We start from the raw sequence: 19,550 nt of genomic DNA, 5'->3' as shown, positions 1-19,550 counted from the left end.
CATATAGCTACCATATGACCCAGCAATTGCACCCCCGGGCACTTATCCCAGTGAAACAAAAACTTTTGTCACACAAAAACCAGAAGTACAAGTGGCAAAAGAAAAAAAAATCAGCTTGATATCAAGACTTGAAATTTTTGTGCTATAAACACCACCAGGAAGAACATGAAGACAACTCACCAAATGGGAAAATAGATTTGTAAATCATATATCTGATAAGACACTTGCATCCAGAACACACAAAGAACACTTGCAACTCAACAATAAAAAGACAAATATCCCAACTTAAAAATGGGCAAAGGATCTGAATAGACATTTCTCCAAAGAAGATGTACAAACGGCCAGTAGACCCATGAAAAGATGCTTGACGTCATTGATCATTAGGGAGATGCAAATCAAAACAATGGTGAGAGAGCGCTCCACACCCGCTAGGACAGCTCTAATCAACAAGACAATCACAAGTCTTGGTGAAGAACGGAGAAGTCAGAATTCTCATACATTACTAGTGAGACTGTAAAATGATGTGGCTGCTTGGAAAACACTGGCAGTTCCTCAAGAAAGTTAAACACAGAGTTACCATGTGACCCAGCAATTCCACTTCGAGGAAAATGAAGACCTACATGGACACAAAAACTTGTATCTAAAGTGTTCATGACAGCATCATTCATCACAGCCCACAAGTGAAAACTATCCAAATGTCCACCACCTGATTGTTGGATAAATAAAAGGTACTGTACACAATGTCCTACATATGTATATAGTACTTTTGGCAATAAAAAGAAATGAGGTATGACTGATGGTATTATATGAATGACCCTTGAAAATACTATGCTACATGGAAAAAGCCAGTCATAAAGGACCACATTATAGGATCCTTTTTCTGTGAAATGCCCAGGATATGCAAAGTATAGAGACAGAAAGTGGATCTGTAGTTGCCCAGGGCTGGAAGGGGCACGGATGGAGGAAACAGGGAATGATTGCTGATGGGGATGTGGTTCCTCTCAGGGGTGATGAAAATGTTCTAAAATTAGATTGTGGTAAATGGTTGTACAACCCTTTAAGTAGAATAAAAACCATGGATTTTTTGGTACACTCAAGCCGGCGTTGTATGCATCTCAACAGAGCTATTCCAAACGAAAACAGAAGCCCTGAACATGAATGGTCACAGCAGCTTTATGCATAATAACTCATAACCGCGAACTGCCCAGATGTCCTTCTGTGGGTGGATGGTGCCACCGTACCCTGGAACATGCCATAGCAATAAAAAGGACTGAAACCCAACGACGTGGATGAATCTCATGGGAACTGCTGAGTGAGAAAGCCAGCCCCAGGTTACACACCCCAGGATGCACTATACACAGTGCTAACAGTGTGCTCTGTGTACATTCTTGAAATGACAAAGTGATAGAAATGGAGGAGAGATGGCCAGAGACACAGAAGAGGCGGGGGTGGGCGGGCTCCGTGCGGCTGTACCAGCGTGAGGGATCACTGGGTGGCGAAGGCATTCTTTATCTTGTCTGTACTGATGCTAATATCCCCACTGATATCCTGACTGGCCCACTGCACTATTGTTTTGCAAGAGGAAACTGGGTAAAGGGTACCGAGGCTCTCTTTGTATTATTTCGTACAACTATATGGGAATCTCCGATTATCTCAGAAGTTGTTTGTTTTTTTTTCATTTTAAGAAAGTACTAAAAGGGAGGTAAATTAAGAGTGATTACTTTAAGAAGATGTGAGCTAGAGCTCATATTTTCTGATCTGTAGCTCTCAGAATCCCAATGTGGCAGTAAGTGCAGCTGGGATACGTAACGTGGATACCATGTTTTGTGTTTGTGTGCTTTTTAACTTTGTATTTGGAAGTAACTTCACTTGCAGAAAAGTTGCACCTACACAAACAAAACAAAACAAAAAACCCAGCCCAAAGAACACCGTACACCCTTCACCTGTATCCCCTTATGGTCACTCGACCCAGCTGCGCGGCCCTGCGCCTTGTCTGCGCGGAGGGAGCCCCAGAGCGCGTGTGCGCACCCGCGTGTGCAGGGGTGTGAGGCGCGGCCCGTCTCCCTCAGCACTGGGTGCGGGGTGCGGTCGGGGGAGTGAGGATGTTCTCTCGTACCGCAGGGCACTGCCCGACTGCGGCACATTCAACAGCGATGCGGTACTTTAACCTCGGATTCATGGTCCAGTTTTGTCACTTGGCCCGACGACGCCCTGGAGAGCGTTTTTCCCTCCGGGACACGATCCGGTCTGGGGTCGGTTCAGCGCTTTGTGTCATTTCGTTTTAATCTGAAGCCCCTCCGCAGCTTTTTGTAGTGTCATAAAAATACAGTTCCCTCTCTCCTCCTGTTTTCAAACAGAAGGTAGAAACGGCGTGAACACCCGCCTGTAGCACTAAACACCTACTCTCGGTGGGTCTCCGCGGGGAGACCTCGCAGGAGGAAGCCCCCTCCCGGGGCTGGGACCTTCCAGGGGCTCCGGCCTCTCCCGCAGCCCCCACGCCTTCAGCTTCGTCAGGGTGCCGGCCGGAAGGGCTCGCAAGGCTTTCCCACTTGGAGCCAGAGGTTCCCAGAGCTACAGTCACCATAACACAGAAGGCCGAAAACGTAATTATTCTGTATATTCCCAAATAAGAAGGGAGCGAAGGGAGCACAAACGGACTCCACCTCACGCTGATGGGAAGCGGCTGGACCTAATTCAAACATTTAGCACCAGAACCTCTGGAACCGTAACCCGAGGGCCTTCTTCAGTGCAGAGCGAACGCGTTCCTCAAGGAACGAGGAGAATGCAACTCACTGAGGCGAGAATGCCAAGGGGACAGGAGCAATCTGTTTGGGGGGGGATGGAATTTTCTGCTCTAAAGTAAAGCTCTGCATGAAAATCAGAGAAAGGGGAGACCTAAAGGGTTGACTCATAAGACCCAGCGACGGGGGGCGCCCGGGTGGCTCAGTCGTTAAGCATCTGCCTTCGGCTCAGGTCATGATCCCAGGGTCCTGGGATCGAGCCCCGGATCGGGCTCCCTGCTCTGCGGGAAGCCTGCTTCTTCCCCTCCCTCTCCCCCTGCTTGTGTTCCCTCTCTCACTGTCTTTCTCTCTCTGTTGAAAAATAAATAAAATCTTTAAAAAAAAAAAAAAAAGACCCAGCGCTGGGGACCTGAAGCGGGGGACTGTCCTGTTTCTGGGGTAACTGATTTCTGTGCTTGCGCCGGGTGGAGGAACCTGTCAGAGCAACGATGCTTTATCTGCAGAAGGCTCGGCGCGGCCACCCTGCCACCAAGAGGGCACATCTGAGGCCAGGGACAGCTGTCACCATGCCTTGTACCCAGCGCACCCTGATGTAACCTTGGTCTTCTACGTCTGCACAAAATTCCAGCTTAGGGTCCTTTGGCCTGTCTGCTTTGTTTGTTGTTTTGAAAGACTGTGTTCTTCTTAAGTCATTTGCACCCAATCTCCAGCCCAGCGCAGGACACCACTCCCTCCGCCGGGACTCCTGCAACAGCCTCCCAAAGGGCCCCCTCGCCACTTGTCTGCCTCTCACAGGATCTCACTGCCAAGCGCGACCTCGAGGACAGTGCTGATCATACCACCCCCAGTTCCAAATACCTGCTTTTGCAGTAAGGACACAGCCCAAGGATAAGCATCGTCCAAGGGCACATGGCTACTCAGAGGCCGGGCTAGACCTAAAGTCGGGGTTTCCCTGCCCCGTGAGAGGTGCAGGTCTCTCCTCCATGCCACCTTGCTGGCCCCAGCCGCATGCCCCCAGGCCCTCTGGAAGCCCTGTCAGCCTCAGGACCCGCCTGCAGCTTCAGTCTGTGGTCCCTGGTGACAGCAAGAGGGAGCCTCTAACAGCTAAATCAAAGTGTACCACACCCCCACTCAGCGGTCCCCTCCCCCGTGGCTGTTTTCACATAGAGTATATAACCTTACCATACCCGCAAGATCTCCACAGTGACCTGCTGCCACCTCTGGTCTGGGACCTCACATCCTCTTCCTCCTCTTCATGACATTCCTCCACAGTCACACCTCCTCGTGCTCCTCCTCCCACTCTGCCAGGACGCTTCCCATTCTGGTGTCTGCCCAGCCACCCTCACCGTCCAGTCCTTCCTCAAACGCCACCTTCTTGCCAGGACGCCCCTGGCCACCCTCCCTGGTGCTCCTGACCCACTCACCTGCTCCACACGTGTTTCCCCCTACACTTAGCATCCTCTAGCACACCAAGCCACGTACTTGGTCACTATGCTTATCACCTGTCTGTCCCTGCTGGAGTGCCAGCTCTAGGAGCAAGGGGATTTTGTGGGTGTTTGGTTGCTCATATATCCCCAGTGCTTAAACCCATGCCTGACACGAAGAAGGAGCTGAGTAAATATTTGATCTTTTTTTTTTTTAAGATTTTATTTGTCAGAAAGAGAGAGAGAGCATAAGCAGAGGGAGAAGCAGGCTCCCCACTGAGCAAGAAACCCGATGCGGGACTCGATCCCAGGACCCGGGGATCATGACCTGAGCTGAAGGCAGACGCTTAACCGACTGAGCCACCCAGGCATCCCAAATATTTGATCTTGAGGAATCAATCTTGTCTTCACTTCCCTCTGCAAACCCTGTATTCTGGCCAAAATAAACTGCTCATCATTTGCCAGACTCAACTCATGTTGACCAGCTTCTATACTTTATCCTATTTCTTTGCCTGGAATGCCTCCCATTCCCACACATTTTAAGGGAAGCTCCAATACCAATTCTTCCCAAAAGCCTTCCCAGACCCACCCTCTCCACCCCCACAGCTCACATCCCAGGGGCTGACTAGTGCCTTCCTGCCCAAATGATCTGTAACCTAAGGCAGAGTTCACCTCTGCCACCGCCCTCTGCTATACAAGCAAGTGTTCAATAAATATTGACTGAATGAATCTAACATTGGCACTAAATTATGAACACCGTTCCCTTGCTTACCAAAAAAACAACAAAACAAAACCCTCAAATCATTTTAAGTAACAAGCCTATGAAAGGAACACCACCAGTGTCTACAGGGCAAAGGCTTGGTGTGGAGCTTTTCTAAAGAAACAAGAAGAATGCAACTCCTGGTGACAAGGATGCTAAGGGAACAAGATCGATCTGTTTAAGAAAAAAATGGAAATTTGTGCTGTAAAGTTCCTGAAGTGCACCCTAAGACATCCTGGGAGGGGGTGCATTTGGGGGCCTCAGGACCATTCAAACGGTCTGTGACCAGTTCTGAGAGTCCACACTGTTCAGCTGATACCTGCAAGATGCGCACATGCTTGGTTTCAGATAGTGGTGCCCCTGCATGGCACATGAAGCCTCTCCAAAGAGAACCAATGCCTTTCCAATACTGCACGTCTCCTCCATGAACATGGTATAACCACTTATTCATTCGGGCTATGTCTAATTTTTAATGTCATTGGTTTTTTGAGTGAGAGGTCTTGCATACCTTTTTTAGATTTATTCTTAGGTATACGATATATACATTTTAAATTTAACCTTCAATTAATAGATTTTATTATTTCAAGTGGTTTTGGGTTGACATAAAAATTGAGTGGAAAGTACAAAGAGTTTCCGTAATACACAGACACACCCTAAATAGTTTTCCTGTTAGTAACATCCTGGTACTTTGTTACCATTGCTGAGCCAATATCAATATACTATTGTTAACTAAAGTCAATGGTTTACATTAGGGTTCACTTTTGTTATTGTACATTCTATGCATTTTGACAAATGTACAATGACATGTATCACTATTAGAGTTTCATTGCCTAAAAATCCTCTATACTTTGCCTATTCAGCCCTCCCTCCCCCCAGCCCCTGCCAACCACTGATCCTTTTATGCCTCCGTAGTTTTGCCTTTTTCAGAATGTCACATGGTTGGGATCATACAGTATGGAGTCTTTTGATGTGACTTCTTTCAGGTTTATGATTTTTCTTTTTTTTTTTTTTAGGGAGGGAGCGAGGTGTGAAGACGTCTTTTCATTGTCTTCTGGCTGAGAAAATTATCTCTGTTTTTGGTTGAGAAATCTGAGAATTTGGTTGAGAAATGATCTCTGGCTTGTTATTCCTTTGAAAGTAATGTCTTTTTTGGTTGTTTTTAACCTCTACCTTCTTTTAAGATGATCTCTCTGTCTTTGTTTTTTAGCCGTTGCACTACAGTGTGTCTCAATAGGGATTTTATTTGTTTTGTCTTTCATTTTGCCTGTAGTTCTGTAGGATTCTTGAATTTGTGACTTGATGGCTTTCATCAGTGTTAGAGAGACTCCAGTCCCTATCACTGCAAATATTGCTTCTGCTCCATTCTCTCTTTCTTGTCCTCCTAGGATCCCAATTATACATACAACAGAATTCTCAATATATTTGTATTCTGTCCTTTTGTCTCTTTGTGCTTCGTTTTAGATATTATTTTCTGACCTATCTTTAATTCCACAATTCTCCCAACACTTGTGTCTACTCTGCTGTTATATTTATCTACAGGGGACATCATTTCAGTTTTTGTATCTTTTACTTTTATAATTTCTACTTGGGTATTTTTCAAATCAATGTCCTTTCTAAATATATAATTTCTAGTGTCTACCAAAATTCCCATCCTCGTTATTTATCTTCTTGAATAGGCTAAGCAGGCTATTTTAAAGTTTGTATCTCATAAGCCTAATATTTAGCGTCTCGTGGGTCTGTTTCTATCATCTATCATCCCTGCAGTTCATGAGGTCTTCTCAGATGCTCGGTTGGTTTTGTCGTGTGCCGTTCTGTGCGGTCGTGCCTGACCATGACAAGGATCATATGGGCAGAAATTGTGCAAAGTGATTTCACCAATCACTGGTGAAAATTACCATGCCCTTTAAAAGTTTTTGGCAAAACATTAAAAACTCTCTTATTATCACTTATAAATGAACAGGGGAACAAAAAAATATATAGTAAAACTAATATGCATTTAGTACACTGTAACTTAAAACATTAGAAACACCGAAATCCCAGTGTTTCATTTCCTTGTAAAAAACTTACCACAAGTAGCGTCAACCGTACTTGCCTTCCTCTTATTGTATAACTCACGGTTTGGAGAGAGCATCTTTTCTGGGCTTTCGTACATTGTCAAACTCCTAAGTTTGGAGTGTCTTCCAACGTTTATTTCACGTTCAATGTCGTGCAGTATCTGGGAGACCTCCTCTAATGTGAAGTGTTCCGCTAGGATCACCTCGTCTGGGACCTCTCCATCCTTCCGTCACCACCGCGGTCCTCGTTTATGCGGTTAAGTCACTTTTACCACATGCCTCTGGCTGCCCATCCAGAGTCTCCGATTGGCAGCAACCGCACCGCCGGCTGTTTTTCCTGTAACTCCATGTATGTTCGATTCTCATCTCACTGCGGCGTTACCGCCTTTCATTTATTTGCTGTACCTTTTTCCCTGTTGCACCTGTCTGGTGCTAGAAAAACATTGCCGAGTGGGTCTGCGGCTGGGAGGCAAGGGGGCGGGCTGTGCGTGAACTGAATGACAGCCGTGCAGGGCCAATCACAGACCGACTTTGAAAGGCGAGCTGGGATTGGTCACTGATCCTTATATACATCTGTTATTTGTATAGTGATTTGCGGACTTCCCGCCCCGACTTAGTTCTGGTACCTGGTCGTGGACACCTGAGCTGTGTTGTGGGGACGCTGGTGGTATTTAACTGTGATCATTGGGATTCCTGCATATGGAACTGCACAGTGAGACCTGACTATATCTGAGAACTTGTTCCTAGAAACAGAGGCCTAGGATGATGCTCTGTTCCTGCAGCTGTCTGCCAGGATCCTGGCAATCTGGGACCACCTGCATCCAGCCTCCAGGACTGAGATTAATTAGAACTGGGCTCAGTTCGTGAGCAAGCTCATCGATTTCCAGGTCACCTGTTTTCCTAGAGGGCAGCTTTTTGGGTCCCAACCCAAAGTTTGGGCTGTTTCCCAGGATCTTCCCTTCTTACAGGTTTTATATCCCAAGTTTTTACTCTCAGCCATAGAGATGTGCTATTTAGCTTTTTTATTGCTTCATCCATAAATTGGCCAACACACCAGGGACAAAATGACCTGAAGGTCAAGTGCCCATCCTCTCTAGACCTCAGCCTGACAATTGTTCACCACCTGGTGAGTTCTCCAATGCCATGGCAAACATTTAAAGATTTCATCCACCTTTTTGAGTTGGCTTTCAAACTACTAAGCCATTATCAAAAATGGAGCCCCCATCTCAACATTTTCAGACCACTTAATAGTTGTGAATATCAGCTCCGCAGTTTGAAATAGCTGTTTTTCTCTTTTTTATTTCCAGAGCTCCAGAGTATTTCTGTACCCTTAAATAAACTCCATAGACTGGCATATGACTACATTTCCTTAAGGTTTTCTTCATATTCAGGCAATCTTACTCACATAACATCTTTCTAATAAAATGCCAATAAAATTTTAGAACAGAAAAACTCATCTTTTAAACAAGCACGAGGGCATAGATTATTAAGTAGAGAGGGAGGCTTTGTTCATTCCACAGATATTTTTAGGAGCCTTCTATGCTGGGCCATGTTCTAGCCACTGAGGGTACGGGAGTGAAGAAGAGAGACAGATATCCCTGCCCCTGTGGGGATCTCCATGGGAGGATGGCCCCCCAGCAGCTGCAGCTCCCCATTCTAGGGAGGGGAGGTGGATGAGAAATCAAGGGAGCATGTCCTCTGTTGGATGGCAACAAGGCAGGCGGAAGGGGCTACAGTTACAAATATGGGGTAAGAGAAGACCGTCCCATATGGGGAAGAAGCACAATTAGGATGTCCTTCCTTCCTGTAAACAGGGACACAGAGCTGGGAGAGTCCCATGGGACCAGCACCTCCCGATACTCCAGCACACTCCACCGCTCACACGCTCTGGAGCTTTGCCCCTGGCCTCAGCCTGATGGAGGGAAAGAAGGAAGTCACCATACTCTGCTGCTAGCACTGTGGTGTTACACAGTTCTCCCCGCTGGTGTCTACGCGACCTCCCCTACCCTGACTGCCTCATGCACCAGCAACTCGGGGCCCAGCCTTTTATCTTTGATATTCTAGATGTCTTTCATCGACGGAGCCAGACACTAAGCAGGTCACTCACATTTGAGTATGAACAGGAGACACAGTGAATTCCACGAACACGGAGTCATGGTGTGGTGCCAAATAATGGTCCCTAAAGATTTCCATGCCCCAATCTTGGAGCCTAGGTGATCTTGCATGGCAGAGGGGGCTCTGCGGATGTGATTGAGGGTACTGCGATGGGTTGACTTGTGTCCCCCCTGCCAAAAGATATGTCCATGTCCTACCTCAGTACTTCAGAATGTGACCTGATTGGAAAAGGGGTCTGTGCAGCTGTAGTTATGATGAGGTCATATGGGAGTGGGGTGGGCCCTTAATCCAATACAAATGGTGTCCTTATAAGAAAAAAGGGGGGGGACATCTGGACACAGACACACACACACGGAGACCACCATGTGATGACAGAGGCAGACACTGGACTGATGTATCTACAAGCCAGAGAATGCCAGGCTTGACAGCCATCGCCACAAGGTAAGCGAAGGAAGGAAGGGTTCCACCCAGAGTCTCCGGGGGGCACAGCCCTGCCCACACATTGATGTCAGACTTCTGGCCCCCAGAACTGCGGGGAAACACACGGCTGTTGATCATGCTGCTTTGTTACAGCAGCTCGAGGAGACGGACACAGGCCCAGACCCTGGCAGAGGAGGTTAGCCTGGGTTACCCAGCTGGGCCTGGTGGAGTCTCCTGAGCCCTTACAAGCAGAGGGAACGCTCTCTGCCTACAGGGAGGCAGAAGGGGAGGTCTGAGAGATTCAGAGTGTGAGGATGACTCAACCCATGATGCTGACTTTGAACATGAAGGGGCCACGAGCGAAGGGTTGGGGGCTGCCTCTCGAAGCCAAGAACCACCTCCGGCTGACTGCCAGCGAGGGAACAGGGACCGTAGATGGCTTGTCCATCTGAACAGGTGAATTGTATGGTATGTAAAGTATACCTCAGTAAACCATACTTGAGAAAAAACCCCGACCTCAAACCCATCTCTGTCGCCTGATTTGTAGGGAGCCTAACAGAAAGAGGGAAGTCTGGTAAAATGGGTTCTGGAAGCCAGCCCAATACATCATCATGCCCACGGAGGAAGGCAGCCAGGATGATCTCCCAGGCACTCCCGGGGGCCAGCCCTGCTCCCACCTGCTCTTGACAGCCCCGGGCAGGATACAGCTGCCTCCGTCCCCACTGCCACAGCCACAGAGCCAGAGACCTCCTAGTCCTCGACGGCCTCGACATCATACATCATCTGTAATCCGAGGAAAGGGGCTGGCATTTGCCTATGGAATAATATGCCTCATTCACTGCTATCAAGCCAAATGGGGTCAAGCTAACGGCACAGAATCCAGCTCCTGTCCCACCAAGTTTGCCTTTTGGGGAGCAATTACCATGCTTATATGATTAAGACAGGCTCGCTGCTTGGAGGGCTTGTCTGCTTTTAACGCTGGAAGTGTCGGCGACAAAGAGAAGGCAGACCCCGTAACTAAGCGAACAGTGCTTCCTGCATTTAGGTCATTAGATGCACGGTTAGATTTAATATTCACCTAAGATTTAAATTCTGCTGAACTAAGTGGGTCAAAAGGATTTCAACTGAGCACTTAATGCCTTCGAGATAATAATCAGAAGAACTAAAACGGGTTCTGAAATCTCTCGGATAATTTTTGTTCACTCTTGCCTCCTTCCTGACTTACTTCCTTCGAGTGAAAGGAAGTTCTGAATTTTAAAGACAAATATTTATTGAGCCACCCATTCAGATCACTGTTAAAACTCTGACATTATGTGCTTTGGGACCTGCGTCCCCTCTTTGCCTGGGAGCCCTACTCCTCATGCAAACCCAGTGCTTTGTGAGGGCAGGTAACCGTGCCCGTTGGCTTTCCACGGCTTCCCCCGCACCTAGAACACTGCTTGGCACAAGTAGGCACTCAGTAAATATTTGGTGAATAAATGCACGAGCTCGGAAGTAAACGATGGAGGCATTCGGCAAACTGCTGTGGTGCAGCCGGAATCTGTCGAATCAGAGAACTTTCCAACTGCCTGAGGGACAAAATCTTGCATCCGGTCTGGGGGAGGGTCCGGGAAGCCGTGATGGAGGAGGGGGCACTTGGCTGAGCCTTGAGGGACTCTCCACGGGAGGGTGGCCCCACAGCAGCTGCAGCTCATGACCCGGTCGCATGGCCCGAGGCTGAGCCGCCGGTGAGCAAGGCCACTCTGGCTCCGGGCTTCTGGGGTCCGCGCCTCACGGGGAGAGCAACCTTCATCAGGAAAAGCACCGGGGCGTCGTAAGAGCTTGCATCAGGGAGGTCCAGGTGGGGCAGGGAATTCAGAGAGGCTCCCCTAAGAGGGTAGCTTCAAGCCTGGGGCTGCAGGGTAGAGGCTCTGGGGGCGAGGTAGGGGCTGGGGTGGGGGTAATGGAGTGTCCCAGGCAGGAGGGAGGGAGCTGGGCACATGAGACAAACTGGTGGTGCAGGAAGAATGTCAGCTCCCGAGAGGAGAGCCGTGACTTCCTGCTCACAGGGAAGCTGATGAAGAAGGCTGGATGAGTCAGTGTGAAGCCCGACGGTGAAAAGAAGCCAAGAAACATCTACAGAGTTCTCACTATCTGGCAGGTATGAGCACCCTTGGAAAGCACTGGTATCCGCCCCACGTGTCGACAGAAGACCGAGGTGCGGGCCAGAAGGGCCCATGTGAGGCCCAGAGCTGCGGGGCAGGACCCAAGCTGGTCCTGCGTCCAGAGCCCCAGCCTGAGGCCACGTCCTGGGCCGGGAGGGAGGGCTGGCCACTCTCAGCGGGAGTCTCCGGGCGGCTCAGGGTGAGGTCAGGAGGCCGGGGGACGTCGGGCCTGAGGTCACGCAAGCCGGCTGGACCTGGGGACGGTGGGAGAGGGGTGCCGAGGGCCCCGGACCGGAAAGTGGGCGTCTGCGTCCCTGGTCCCTTGGCAATGCGGCTGCGGCTGTGCACAGGTGACAGCCGAAGCGGTCTTCCGACGACAGGCAGAGGACGTGCCAACACCTCCGGCCAGGATGTCACTTTTCATCTCTGAAAAGCAATTCCTTCACCGAGCCCTAAGTTTGGATTCTTGCTCTTGTCCTTCAGAGCTCTCGTTCTCGGAGACCGTGCCAGTCCTGATGTCATAACTGGCCGGGCATCCTTCCCAAATACCTTCTAGAGGAGGACTCACGCGGCTCGGAAGGCCCACCTGCGAATGCACGGTCAGTGTGGGCCTCCGGGCTTCTGTCTTCCGTGGTCGGGCCGTGAATGAGCCACAGACGTGTCTGCCTTCCTGGCTATCGTTTTCCTTCCAGAATCTTGCTTCTTTATTGTCTTGTGCCCTGTGAGTACTAAAGATTAGCAGCTGTCCTTGAATGTGGTTAAATATTCACCTCCATCTAGCCTTCTGACCTCGACGCTAAAAGCCAACTTTGTTAGATTCATCTAAGTCAAGAGAACGGAGCAGAAGAAGGTCGATCATTTTCAGTCTCCGGGGTGAAATCAAAAGACCACCTTTTCCTCTTCTTATATTGACATCCTGCTATGTACTCTGTCCCCTGTCTTCCCACACGGAGCCCGGAGCTTTGAGAGAATGACTACTGCCCTTCACAGAAAGTGTCCCGCTGGAACCTTCCCACTGTCACCCCAGCCGGGAACTGTGACCTTCCTCTCTGGGGTGGCCTTTATAGGCTCTCCCCGACCCCTGCCCCTTCTCCATGCCCTGTCCCCGCGTCCAGAGCCTCCTTTCTCTGCGCCTGATGCTCCGGACACCAGGGCACCAGCATTTCCACCGGCCTCACACACAAGCTCTTTAACCCCACGTATGCTGGTCTTCTCCTCTCAAGGAACACCAGCTTCAACCGCTTCTAAACACTCGATACCTTTCTCCTCATGCCTCTCATTGTTCAAAGCCTTCTCCTTGGGGTGTTGCTCCCCACGAAGCCTGGGCTGGCAGCATCCTTGCCCGGCTCAACTTGTTCCTTAGCTCTCGGGACTCCTGGCTGAGTAGACCGGATTAGGTTTACCTTCCGGCTTTGACAACTGCAACAACAGAATGTCCTCCTTTCTGGAAAACTCTCTCCACATGTGGGTGCTTCTAAGGAGAGGAGGGAAGGAGGTGTTTTCCTGAGCCTTTGTGCACTTGGGACTGGGGAACCCTGCAGGCGTGGGAGGGAGGTCCCTGCCAGGACTGTGACAGTGACAGAGGCGGGGACGTCTTCCAAGTGGAGAAAGGGGGCAATCATCACGGGCCAGCAGAGTCTTCCCCCCGCAGATCCGGACATCCGAGGACGGCACGAGCCGTTCAAATGCTCCGCTTTCAACCAGATTTCACACCTCTCGGAACAATTTTCCTTTTAAACATCATTCGCGTTATTCCCACCCCCGATACGCAGAGAAAAAACCAGAAATGGAAAGTGAGGGCACAGCGAATGGATAAGACTCTGGCCCAGTTATCAAGCTGTCCCATAAAATGAGCCAAAAGGAGACTGTCGAATTTATCAGATGTCCTCATGATCCTAGAAAGGGGGAATGTGCCTTGCATGTTGGCAGCCTAGTCAACCTGTCCGATAATAAAAGCTGCCGGAGAGGCTATTAAAAATTCTTCTGGCCAAAACATATCCCATTTAGCACCCAGGTAATAGGAGAAACAGGCTTGCAGACAATCAAGATTTGATTGCAGATTCATCCTTTTACAAGCCATGTTGCTTAATTATAAATCTGCATTTAAGTAGTCACGTCGGGCTGACGACTAACTTCTATTTCAGAAAGGACATACCCACATGTCAACCTCTACATAACTGGGTCCCTTTTACTGGAGCTTGGCAATTTGTCACCTTAGTGTGGTTATCACATAACCGCAGACTCGTTCAGTTACAAATGGCTGTAAGAAAGCTTGGGGCCTCACTCACTCGTAAAAATGGAAAAAAAAAAAAAAAAAGGAACTACAACATGCTGTTCACTTAACTGTATTATAATTTCGAACGATTCATACAAAGCTTCATAATCTTTGAGGCGATTCGTCATTCTGCATTTGCTTTCCGAACTTTGACTATTCAAAGTGATGCTTTCCTAAAGGTTTACTTGTGTTCTCTAAGCTAAAAGTATAAAGCGAGGACATTGGACTAGAAACCCTCACTCCTCTTTATTTACAAATCTCTTAAAATAGAGCAAAGCCGGAGCAGTCAGGTGAGGGCAGCTTCCTGCAACATAGAGACACGTAGCCGGCACTTTCTCTAACTGCCCCCTGCGCCTATCTCACCCCCACACCTGGAGTGTCCTCTGGACCCCTGCCTTGCAGAGATAAGCGCTCCCGAACTCACACCGGGGTAAAGATACCCCTTTCCTGAGGAGCCAGTTGTTTGGAATCTGAATCCATGATCTTGCAGAAAGAAAGAGCATTCTATTTAATTAGATTCTCAAGCCAGCTCATAAAAAGTCCATCTGATACATAATATGCCCCAAACCTAGTGACGATCATGGTCGGAATCATTCTGACTACAACTACGGCCTTTATGATGTGGATGCCATGGGCACTGCACAGCGGGTCCCGCTGGATGCAGCAACTCCCCTGTCCCGTGGCGGAGAGCGCCGCCTGGCCATCCCAGGTGGGAGGGAAGCCGCAACACGCCAAGGGGGCGTGACGGGCAGGCCTGCTGTCTGCACTGCTAAGCCAGCTCCCACCCACACTGGCGGCAGGTAGAAAACAGAGGCCCACCAATCAATCCTTGCCAGATTGAATTCTGCTAATTGCTTTGTACAATGAGCATTTGCAAGGACCTACTCGGGATGTAAGACCGGCAGGGCAGACATGAATGGACATACACTGCTCTCAGCAAGTCAGACCCCCGGGGGGAAAGTCAGGCCAACGAGAAATCGGGATGCAGGGCAGCGCCTAGCCACAGCCCAGCAAAGCCCGGCCTAAGTCCGGGAGGCCTTCACCCTCCAAGGATGAGGGACAGCCTCCCCGGGCTCCAGTAGTGTGGAATAAGGGCCGACGCACAATAATACGAGCACCACAATGGGAGGGGCACATCCGCATTCAGAGAAAGCACGAAACACTCGTGACAGGTGCAGGTCTCTTGTTTATGTATTCAAAATCAGGGGACAAAATTTGTAGGTATGGGGGTGCTTGTTGCTTTCTGAGAGCCTTTGAAAATTCATAAAATGACCAGAGCAAAAATAACATAGGGATCAGCTGTGGCCCACTGAAAAGCCGAGGCCAGGGTGAGACTGCTTCCTTCTAAGACACCCCTTGGGCTATGCACACGTTTTCATATTGTACAAGGAGTCTTCACATACGCCGCCACTTTTGAGCTTCCCAAGCCCTCAGAGAAGTGAAACGGGATTTTCCGATGAGAAGAGAGCAGTAGAGCTGTCTAGAGAGGAAGACCCCGGGCCTGGCAGGCCGCAGCCAATGGACAAGAAACCAAGTCTTGAGCTTAATGACCCAATGCATTTCCACCGTAGCGAGCTGCTTCCAACGCAAATCGACATGGCCAAATGTTTTTTCTTACACTACGCGCTGACCTCAAAACAAAGGCAGCTCAACCACAAAAATAATTCTAACAGGGCTGACCCAGCAGGGACTAAATTCTTCACTTTTCGGAGTGCAGAAACTCTTCCAGACACCACACTATCACAACGATGAGATTCTATGTAATTTAATACTCCAGAGGCAAGGAACAAACACACCTCCCGATCACGGAAACTGTCAGACTAGGTCACGTCTGATTATCCGCAGAACCAGTCGGAAAATCACATGCATGTGCCCCTTTCCATTAGAAGCTCACGGCATGTCAGCGTTAGGAATCCTTGGAAGAAGAAACAAGGTCTTTCACATACAGTCCACTGGGGCTTCTAGGGCTTTTCCTCCTTGGTTCTTACTTTAAAACTATCTTCACACCAACTTGGAAATTAAAGTTCACTGCCTCATTCTCCCTACCCACATGACCTGGCCTTGGAGGTGAGCTTACTTGTTCCGTGTCCCTAATAAGGCTGAAGTGACAGATACAGCAAACGTCTACCCTGCACACAGAAACTATGCCTTTCTTTGGAATATCCATGGAACATGGGAAAGACTGACTGACTCAATATTAAGCCACCAAAACCAGAGATAAAAACAGGGGTCCTTAAATTCAAAACCAGCAGAAATCATACAGGTCACATCCTGTCTCAGAGCAGTGCAACAAAATTAGTACAAATGTTCAACAGGAACACCAGCCACTTGGAAGGTGAGACACTTATGCTATTTTCCTTTAAGAATACCTGCAGGGGGGCGCCTGGGTGGCTCAGTTGGTTAAGCAACTGCCTTCGGCTCAGGTCATGATACTGGAGTCCCGGGATCGAGTCCTGCATCCTGCTTCTCCCTCTGATCCTCCCCCCTCTCATGCTCTCTCTGTCTCATTCTCTCTCTCTCAAATAAATAAATAAAATCTTTAAAAAAAAAAAAAAACAAAAGGAATACGTGCAGGGATGCGGGAGAGGAAAAGGAGAAGAGAGAATTGGGGGTGTTTAAAATCTGTTTACACTAAGCCAAGAAACAGTTGATTTTTTTTTTTAAAGATTACTTAAAGAATATTTGTCATACAAACACAGATGCTCATAGCACACAAGAAAAAGAGTGTTGGCTATCAATCATGAAACAGCAAGATGTTTTGGCAAAAACAGTTTCCCTCTCTATACTCTAATTCCACCTTTTAGGATGAGGAGGACAATCTCCAACTTTCTTTTTTGTTTTCTGGTACAAAAATCAGCTTCACAAGCAGATCCATAGTTGTCTTGCTCCATACTGAGCTCCTTAGCCTTTAGCAGCTACTCAGCAAATAGTTGCAAAATGAATAAATAATATATATATATAATACACATTTATATATGCATATATATGTGTGTATACACACACACACACACACACACACACACACCCATACACAAACACACATTAAGGGACTGGCTAAATGATGACTTTACCTAGACACAATGGAATATTACATAGACATTTACAACGAAGCAGAAACACATTTATTTCACATGGCAAGATTTTTCATTACCCAATAGTCAACGAAGCAGAAGCCGATTACAAAGTGACTTCTATGGAAGAAACACGCCTTTTCTCCGCTCTCTCTCATTCTCTCTCTTACACACACAATGCTTAAAAATCTGTTTGCAAGTCTGATAGGCATGAGCTAGTACAAACTATTTTGTGATTATGGGATGTCTCTCACTATATGTCTAAGATCTGAGAAAAGAGAGAAAACACATTTTCTCTACCGTCAGTTAATTTGCTTTTGTCTCAAAGTTGTCCAGAAGTGTCTCGTCCCCCCATCTGGCCCCTGGGTGACAGGGACCTCTCCCATCCAGCCACTTCTCCAGACTGTCCCTGTCCTGGGTAATGACAGTTCCAGACCTGACCTACTACACCGGCAAGCTATCTGCTTGATATTCAAATCAGCATGGAAACAGCAAGAACCTTCATTCATGCCACTCTGCACTTGTCACCTGCAACTTCAGTGTCTGTCAAAGAATGACATTTCTCACAGTTCAGCTGTCCAGATTTATACTCCACGGAACGGAGCCCCTATAAAGGGATGAATCTCTCAGTGAAACCGAGACAAGAACCCGCCACTTAGCAGTAGCCACATTCATCTGACTTTCAAAGCACTGAACATACACCTAACTTTGCACCACAAAGTAATAACTCACCCCAAATGGCTAGTTTGTAGGGCAACAGAAGTAAACACTTAAAAAATATTTCAGTCTGGAAAAAGGAGCGAAATCAAACCTTCTATTTACCTGTGCAACGTCTTACTTCCGAGCTGGTCTCACCACCAACGGTTCCTCGCGGAGGCAGGGCCCTTCCCTGCAGCCTTGGCAGTAAGAAGGTAAAGGAGGAAATGATTACGGTATGTCCTCTGGATTCTCCCCAACTCTCCACCACCTTGGAAGAGGAAAGTCACCGTGACCCTACTTCAGCAGGAATGGAAAACCCGGTGCCCCCCTGCCCTGCCGGGCCCCCCGCCCCGCTCCCGCCCAGCGCACCCTTTCCCAAGCGGCCCCGAGAGAGGAGGGGGCTCCCGGTTTGAGGAGGGGTAGCTGGGGTGGGGGTGGCCGCGCAGCCCCTAAGGGCCCAGAGCAACCCGCAAAATCCGACACATCACACAGCCGCGGACTTTTCTTAGAAAGACGTTTGACACTGACATTTGGGGCACGCCGTCCCTCCTTTAAACTTAAAAAGGCGAGGAAAACACTGGCACGCAGAACTGTCGGTCTGGGGTGGGCGTGAGGGCAGAACCCGGCTCCCGGAGCGCCGCCGGCACCGCCCTGTGCCCCCCGGGCCCGCGCAGCCAGGACGCGGGGAGACCCGGGCGCGGACGCCGCGCGCGGGACCCGCAGAGCCGGGCTGGGGAGAAGCGCGGCGCCGCTGCCCTGGGCTCGGCCGGGCGGCCCGCTGCGCTCGGGCGCAAAGTGCGGCGGTTCCTCAAAGCGGCTCCGCGGGCGAGTTTCTCCCGTCCGACCGCAGCCGCCGGGCGCGCAGCCCCGGGGGTCCGTCTGTCCGGGCCTCCGGCTCCCAGCCTCGGGGATCCCCAGTGGTCTCGGGAAACGCCCCCCCGTCGGTGACGCCCCGAATCGCCCGGGCCGAGGGAAGGGCGCGCCCCAGGCCCCAGCCCGCTGGGCCTTCCCTCCGGGGGACAGCCTGTGGACCCGGAAGGAGGCCGAGCAGGGGGCGACCCCCTGGGCCCGGGGATCCCCCGCACCAGACCCAGCGCGCTCGGCCCGCGCCCCCGGGTCCCGCGCATGCGCCGCCCGGCCCCTCCCCTGGCCGCCGCCGCTCCGGGTCCCGAGAAGTGGAGGCCCGGCTCCCGGACCCCCGCGAGCGCCCGCCCGCCCCTGGGCACCTGGGGCCGGTCCGCCGCCTGCGGGTCCGCCGGGCGAGCGCGCCGAGGGAGGCAGCGCCGGGCAGGGCGCTAGCTGCCGCCGCCTCCGCCCCCGCCGCCCGCTGCCCCCGCCGTGGGGCCGCCGCGTCCCCTGCCCATGCCCCGGCGCCGCCTCCCCGCGCCCGTGCCAGCCGCGCCCCCCGCGGCACGCGCCGCCCCTCTGCCCCCCGCCCCGGCCCGGCTGCGCGGGCGGCTCGCGCGGGTGGCCGCCGGAAGCCCCGCCCCGCCCCGGGCCCCTGGCCTGGCCCCGGGCGGGACACACCCCCCTGGCGGCGGCGCCCGATTGGCTGCCCGCGGGGCCGGGGGCGGGGCCGCGGCCTCGGAGGCTCCCACCTCGTGCCCGGCTGCTGCTGCACCGGGGGGGAAACCGAGGCCGGAGAGGCGGAGGGACTGCGGAGGTCACCGGGCGGGCGGGTGGAGAGCCACGGTGGGACAGCGCGTGCAGCTGGGCGTCGGCGCGCGTCCAGCCCCGCGCACCGGGAGGGGCTGCAGTCGGGGCGGGGGCGGGCGCGGGGCCGCGGGACCCTGGAGGTTCCCGCCCGGCGCCCAGGCCACGCAGGCAAGGCCCCTCCTCCCTGGGGA

General features: G+C 50.8%; 1 protein-coding gene across 8 annotated transcripts in view; it reads right to left on the bottom strand.

Annotated features, from left to right (window-relative positions):
• Positions 1–19,058, bottom strand: part of PPARA (peroxisome proliferator activated receptor alpha) — a 61,516-nt gene extending 42,458 nt beyond the window's left edge. For 3 of the 8 annotated variants that reach the window (XR_013449380.1, XM_078076740.1, XM_078076746.1), the window contains exons 1-2: positions 18,930–19,058; positions 17,827–17,971 (exon numbers count right to left, since the gene is read on the bottom strand). The gene's annotated coding sequence lies outside the window, so the exon portion shown is untranslated. Of the gene's footprint in view, positions 1–6,992; positions 7,697–17,826; positions 18,019–18,231; positions 18,883–18,929 lie in introns of those variants that run through there. The other 5 variants (XM_078076743.1, XM_078076742.1, XM_078076744.1 and 2 more) reach the window with 5 other exon arrangements.
• Positions 19,059–19,550: the final 492 nt, after the last annotated feature.

The sequence above is a fragment of the Halichoerus grypus genome, chromosome 6, assembly GCF_964656455.1.
Source record: "Halichoerus grypus chromosome 6, mHalGry1.hap1.1, whole genome shotgun sequence".
Lineage (NCBI taxonomy): Eukaryota > Metazoa > Chordata > Mammalia > Carnivora > Phocidae > Halichoerus > Halichoerus grypus.
The sequence above is the reverse complement of the archived record's forward strand: the minus strand, read 5'-3'. Positions and strand labels throughout refer to the sequence as shown.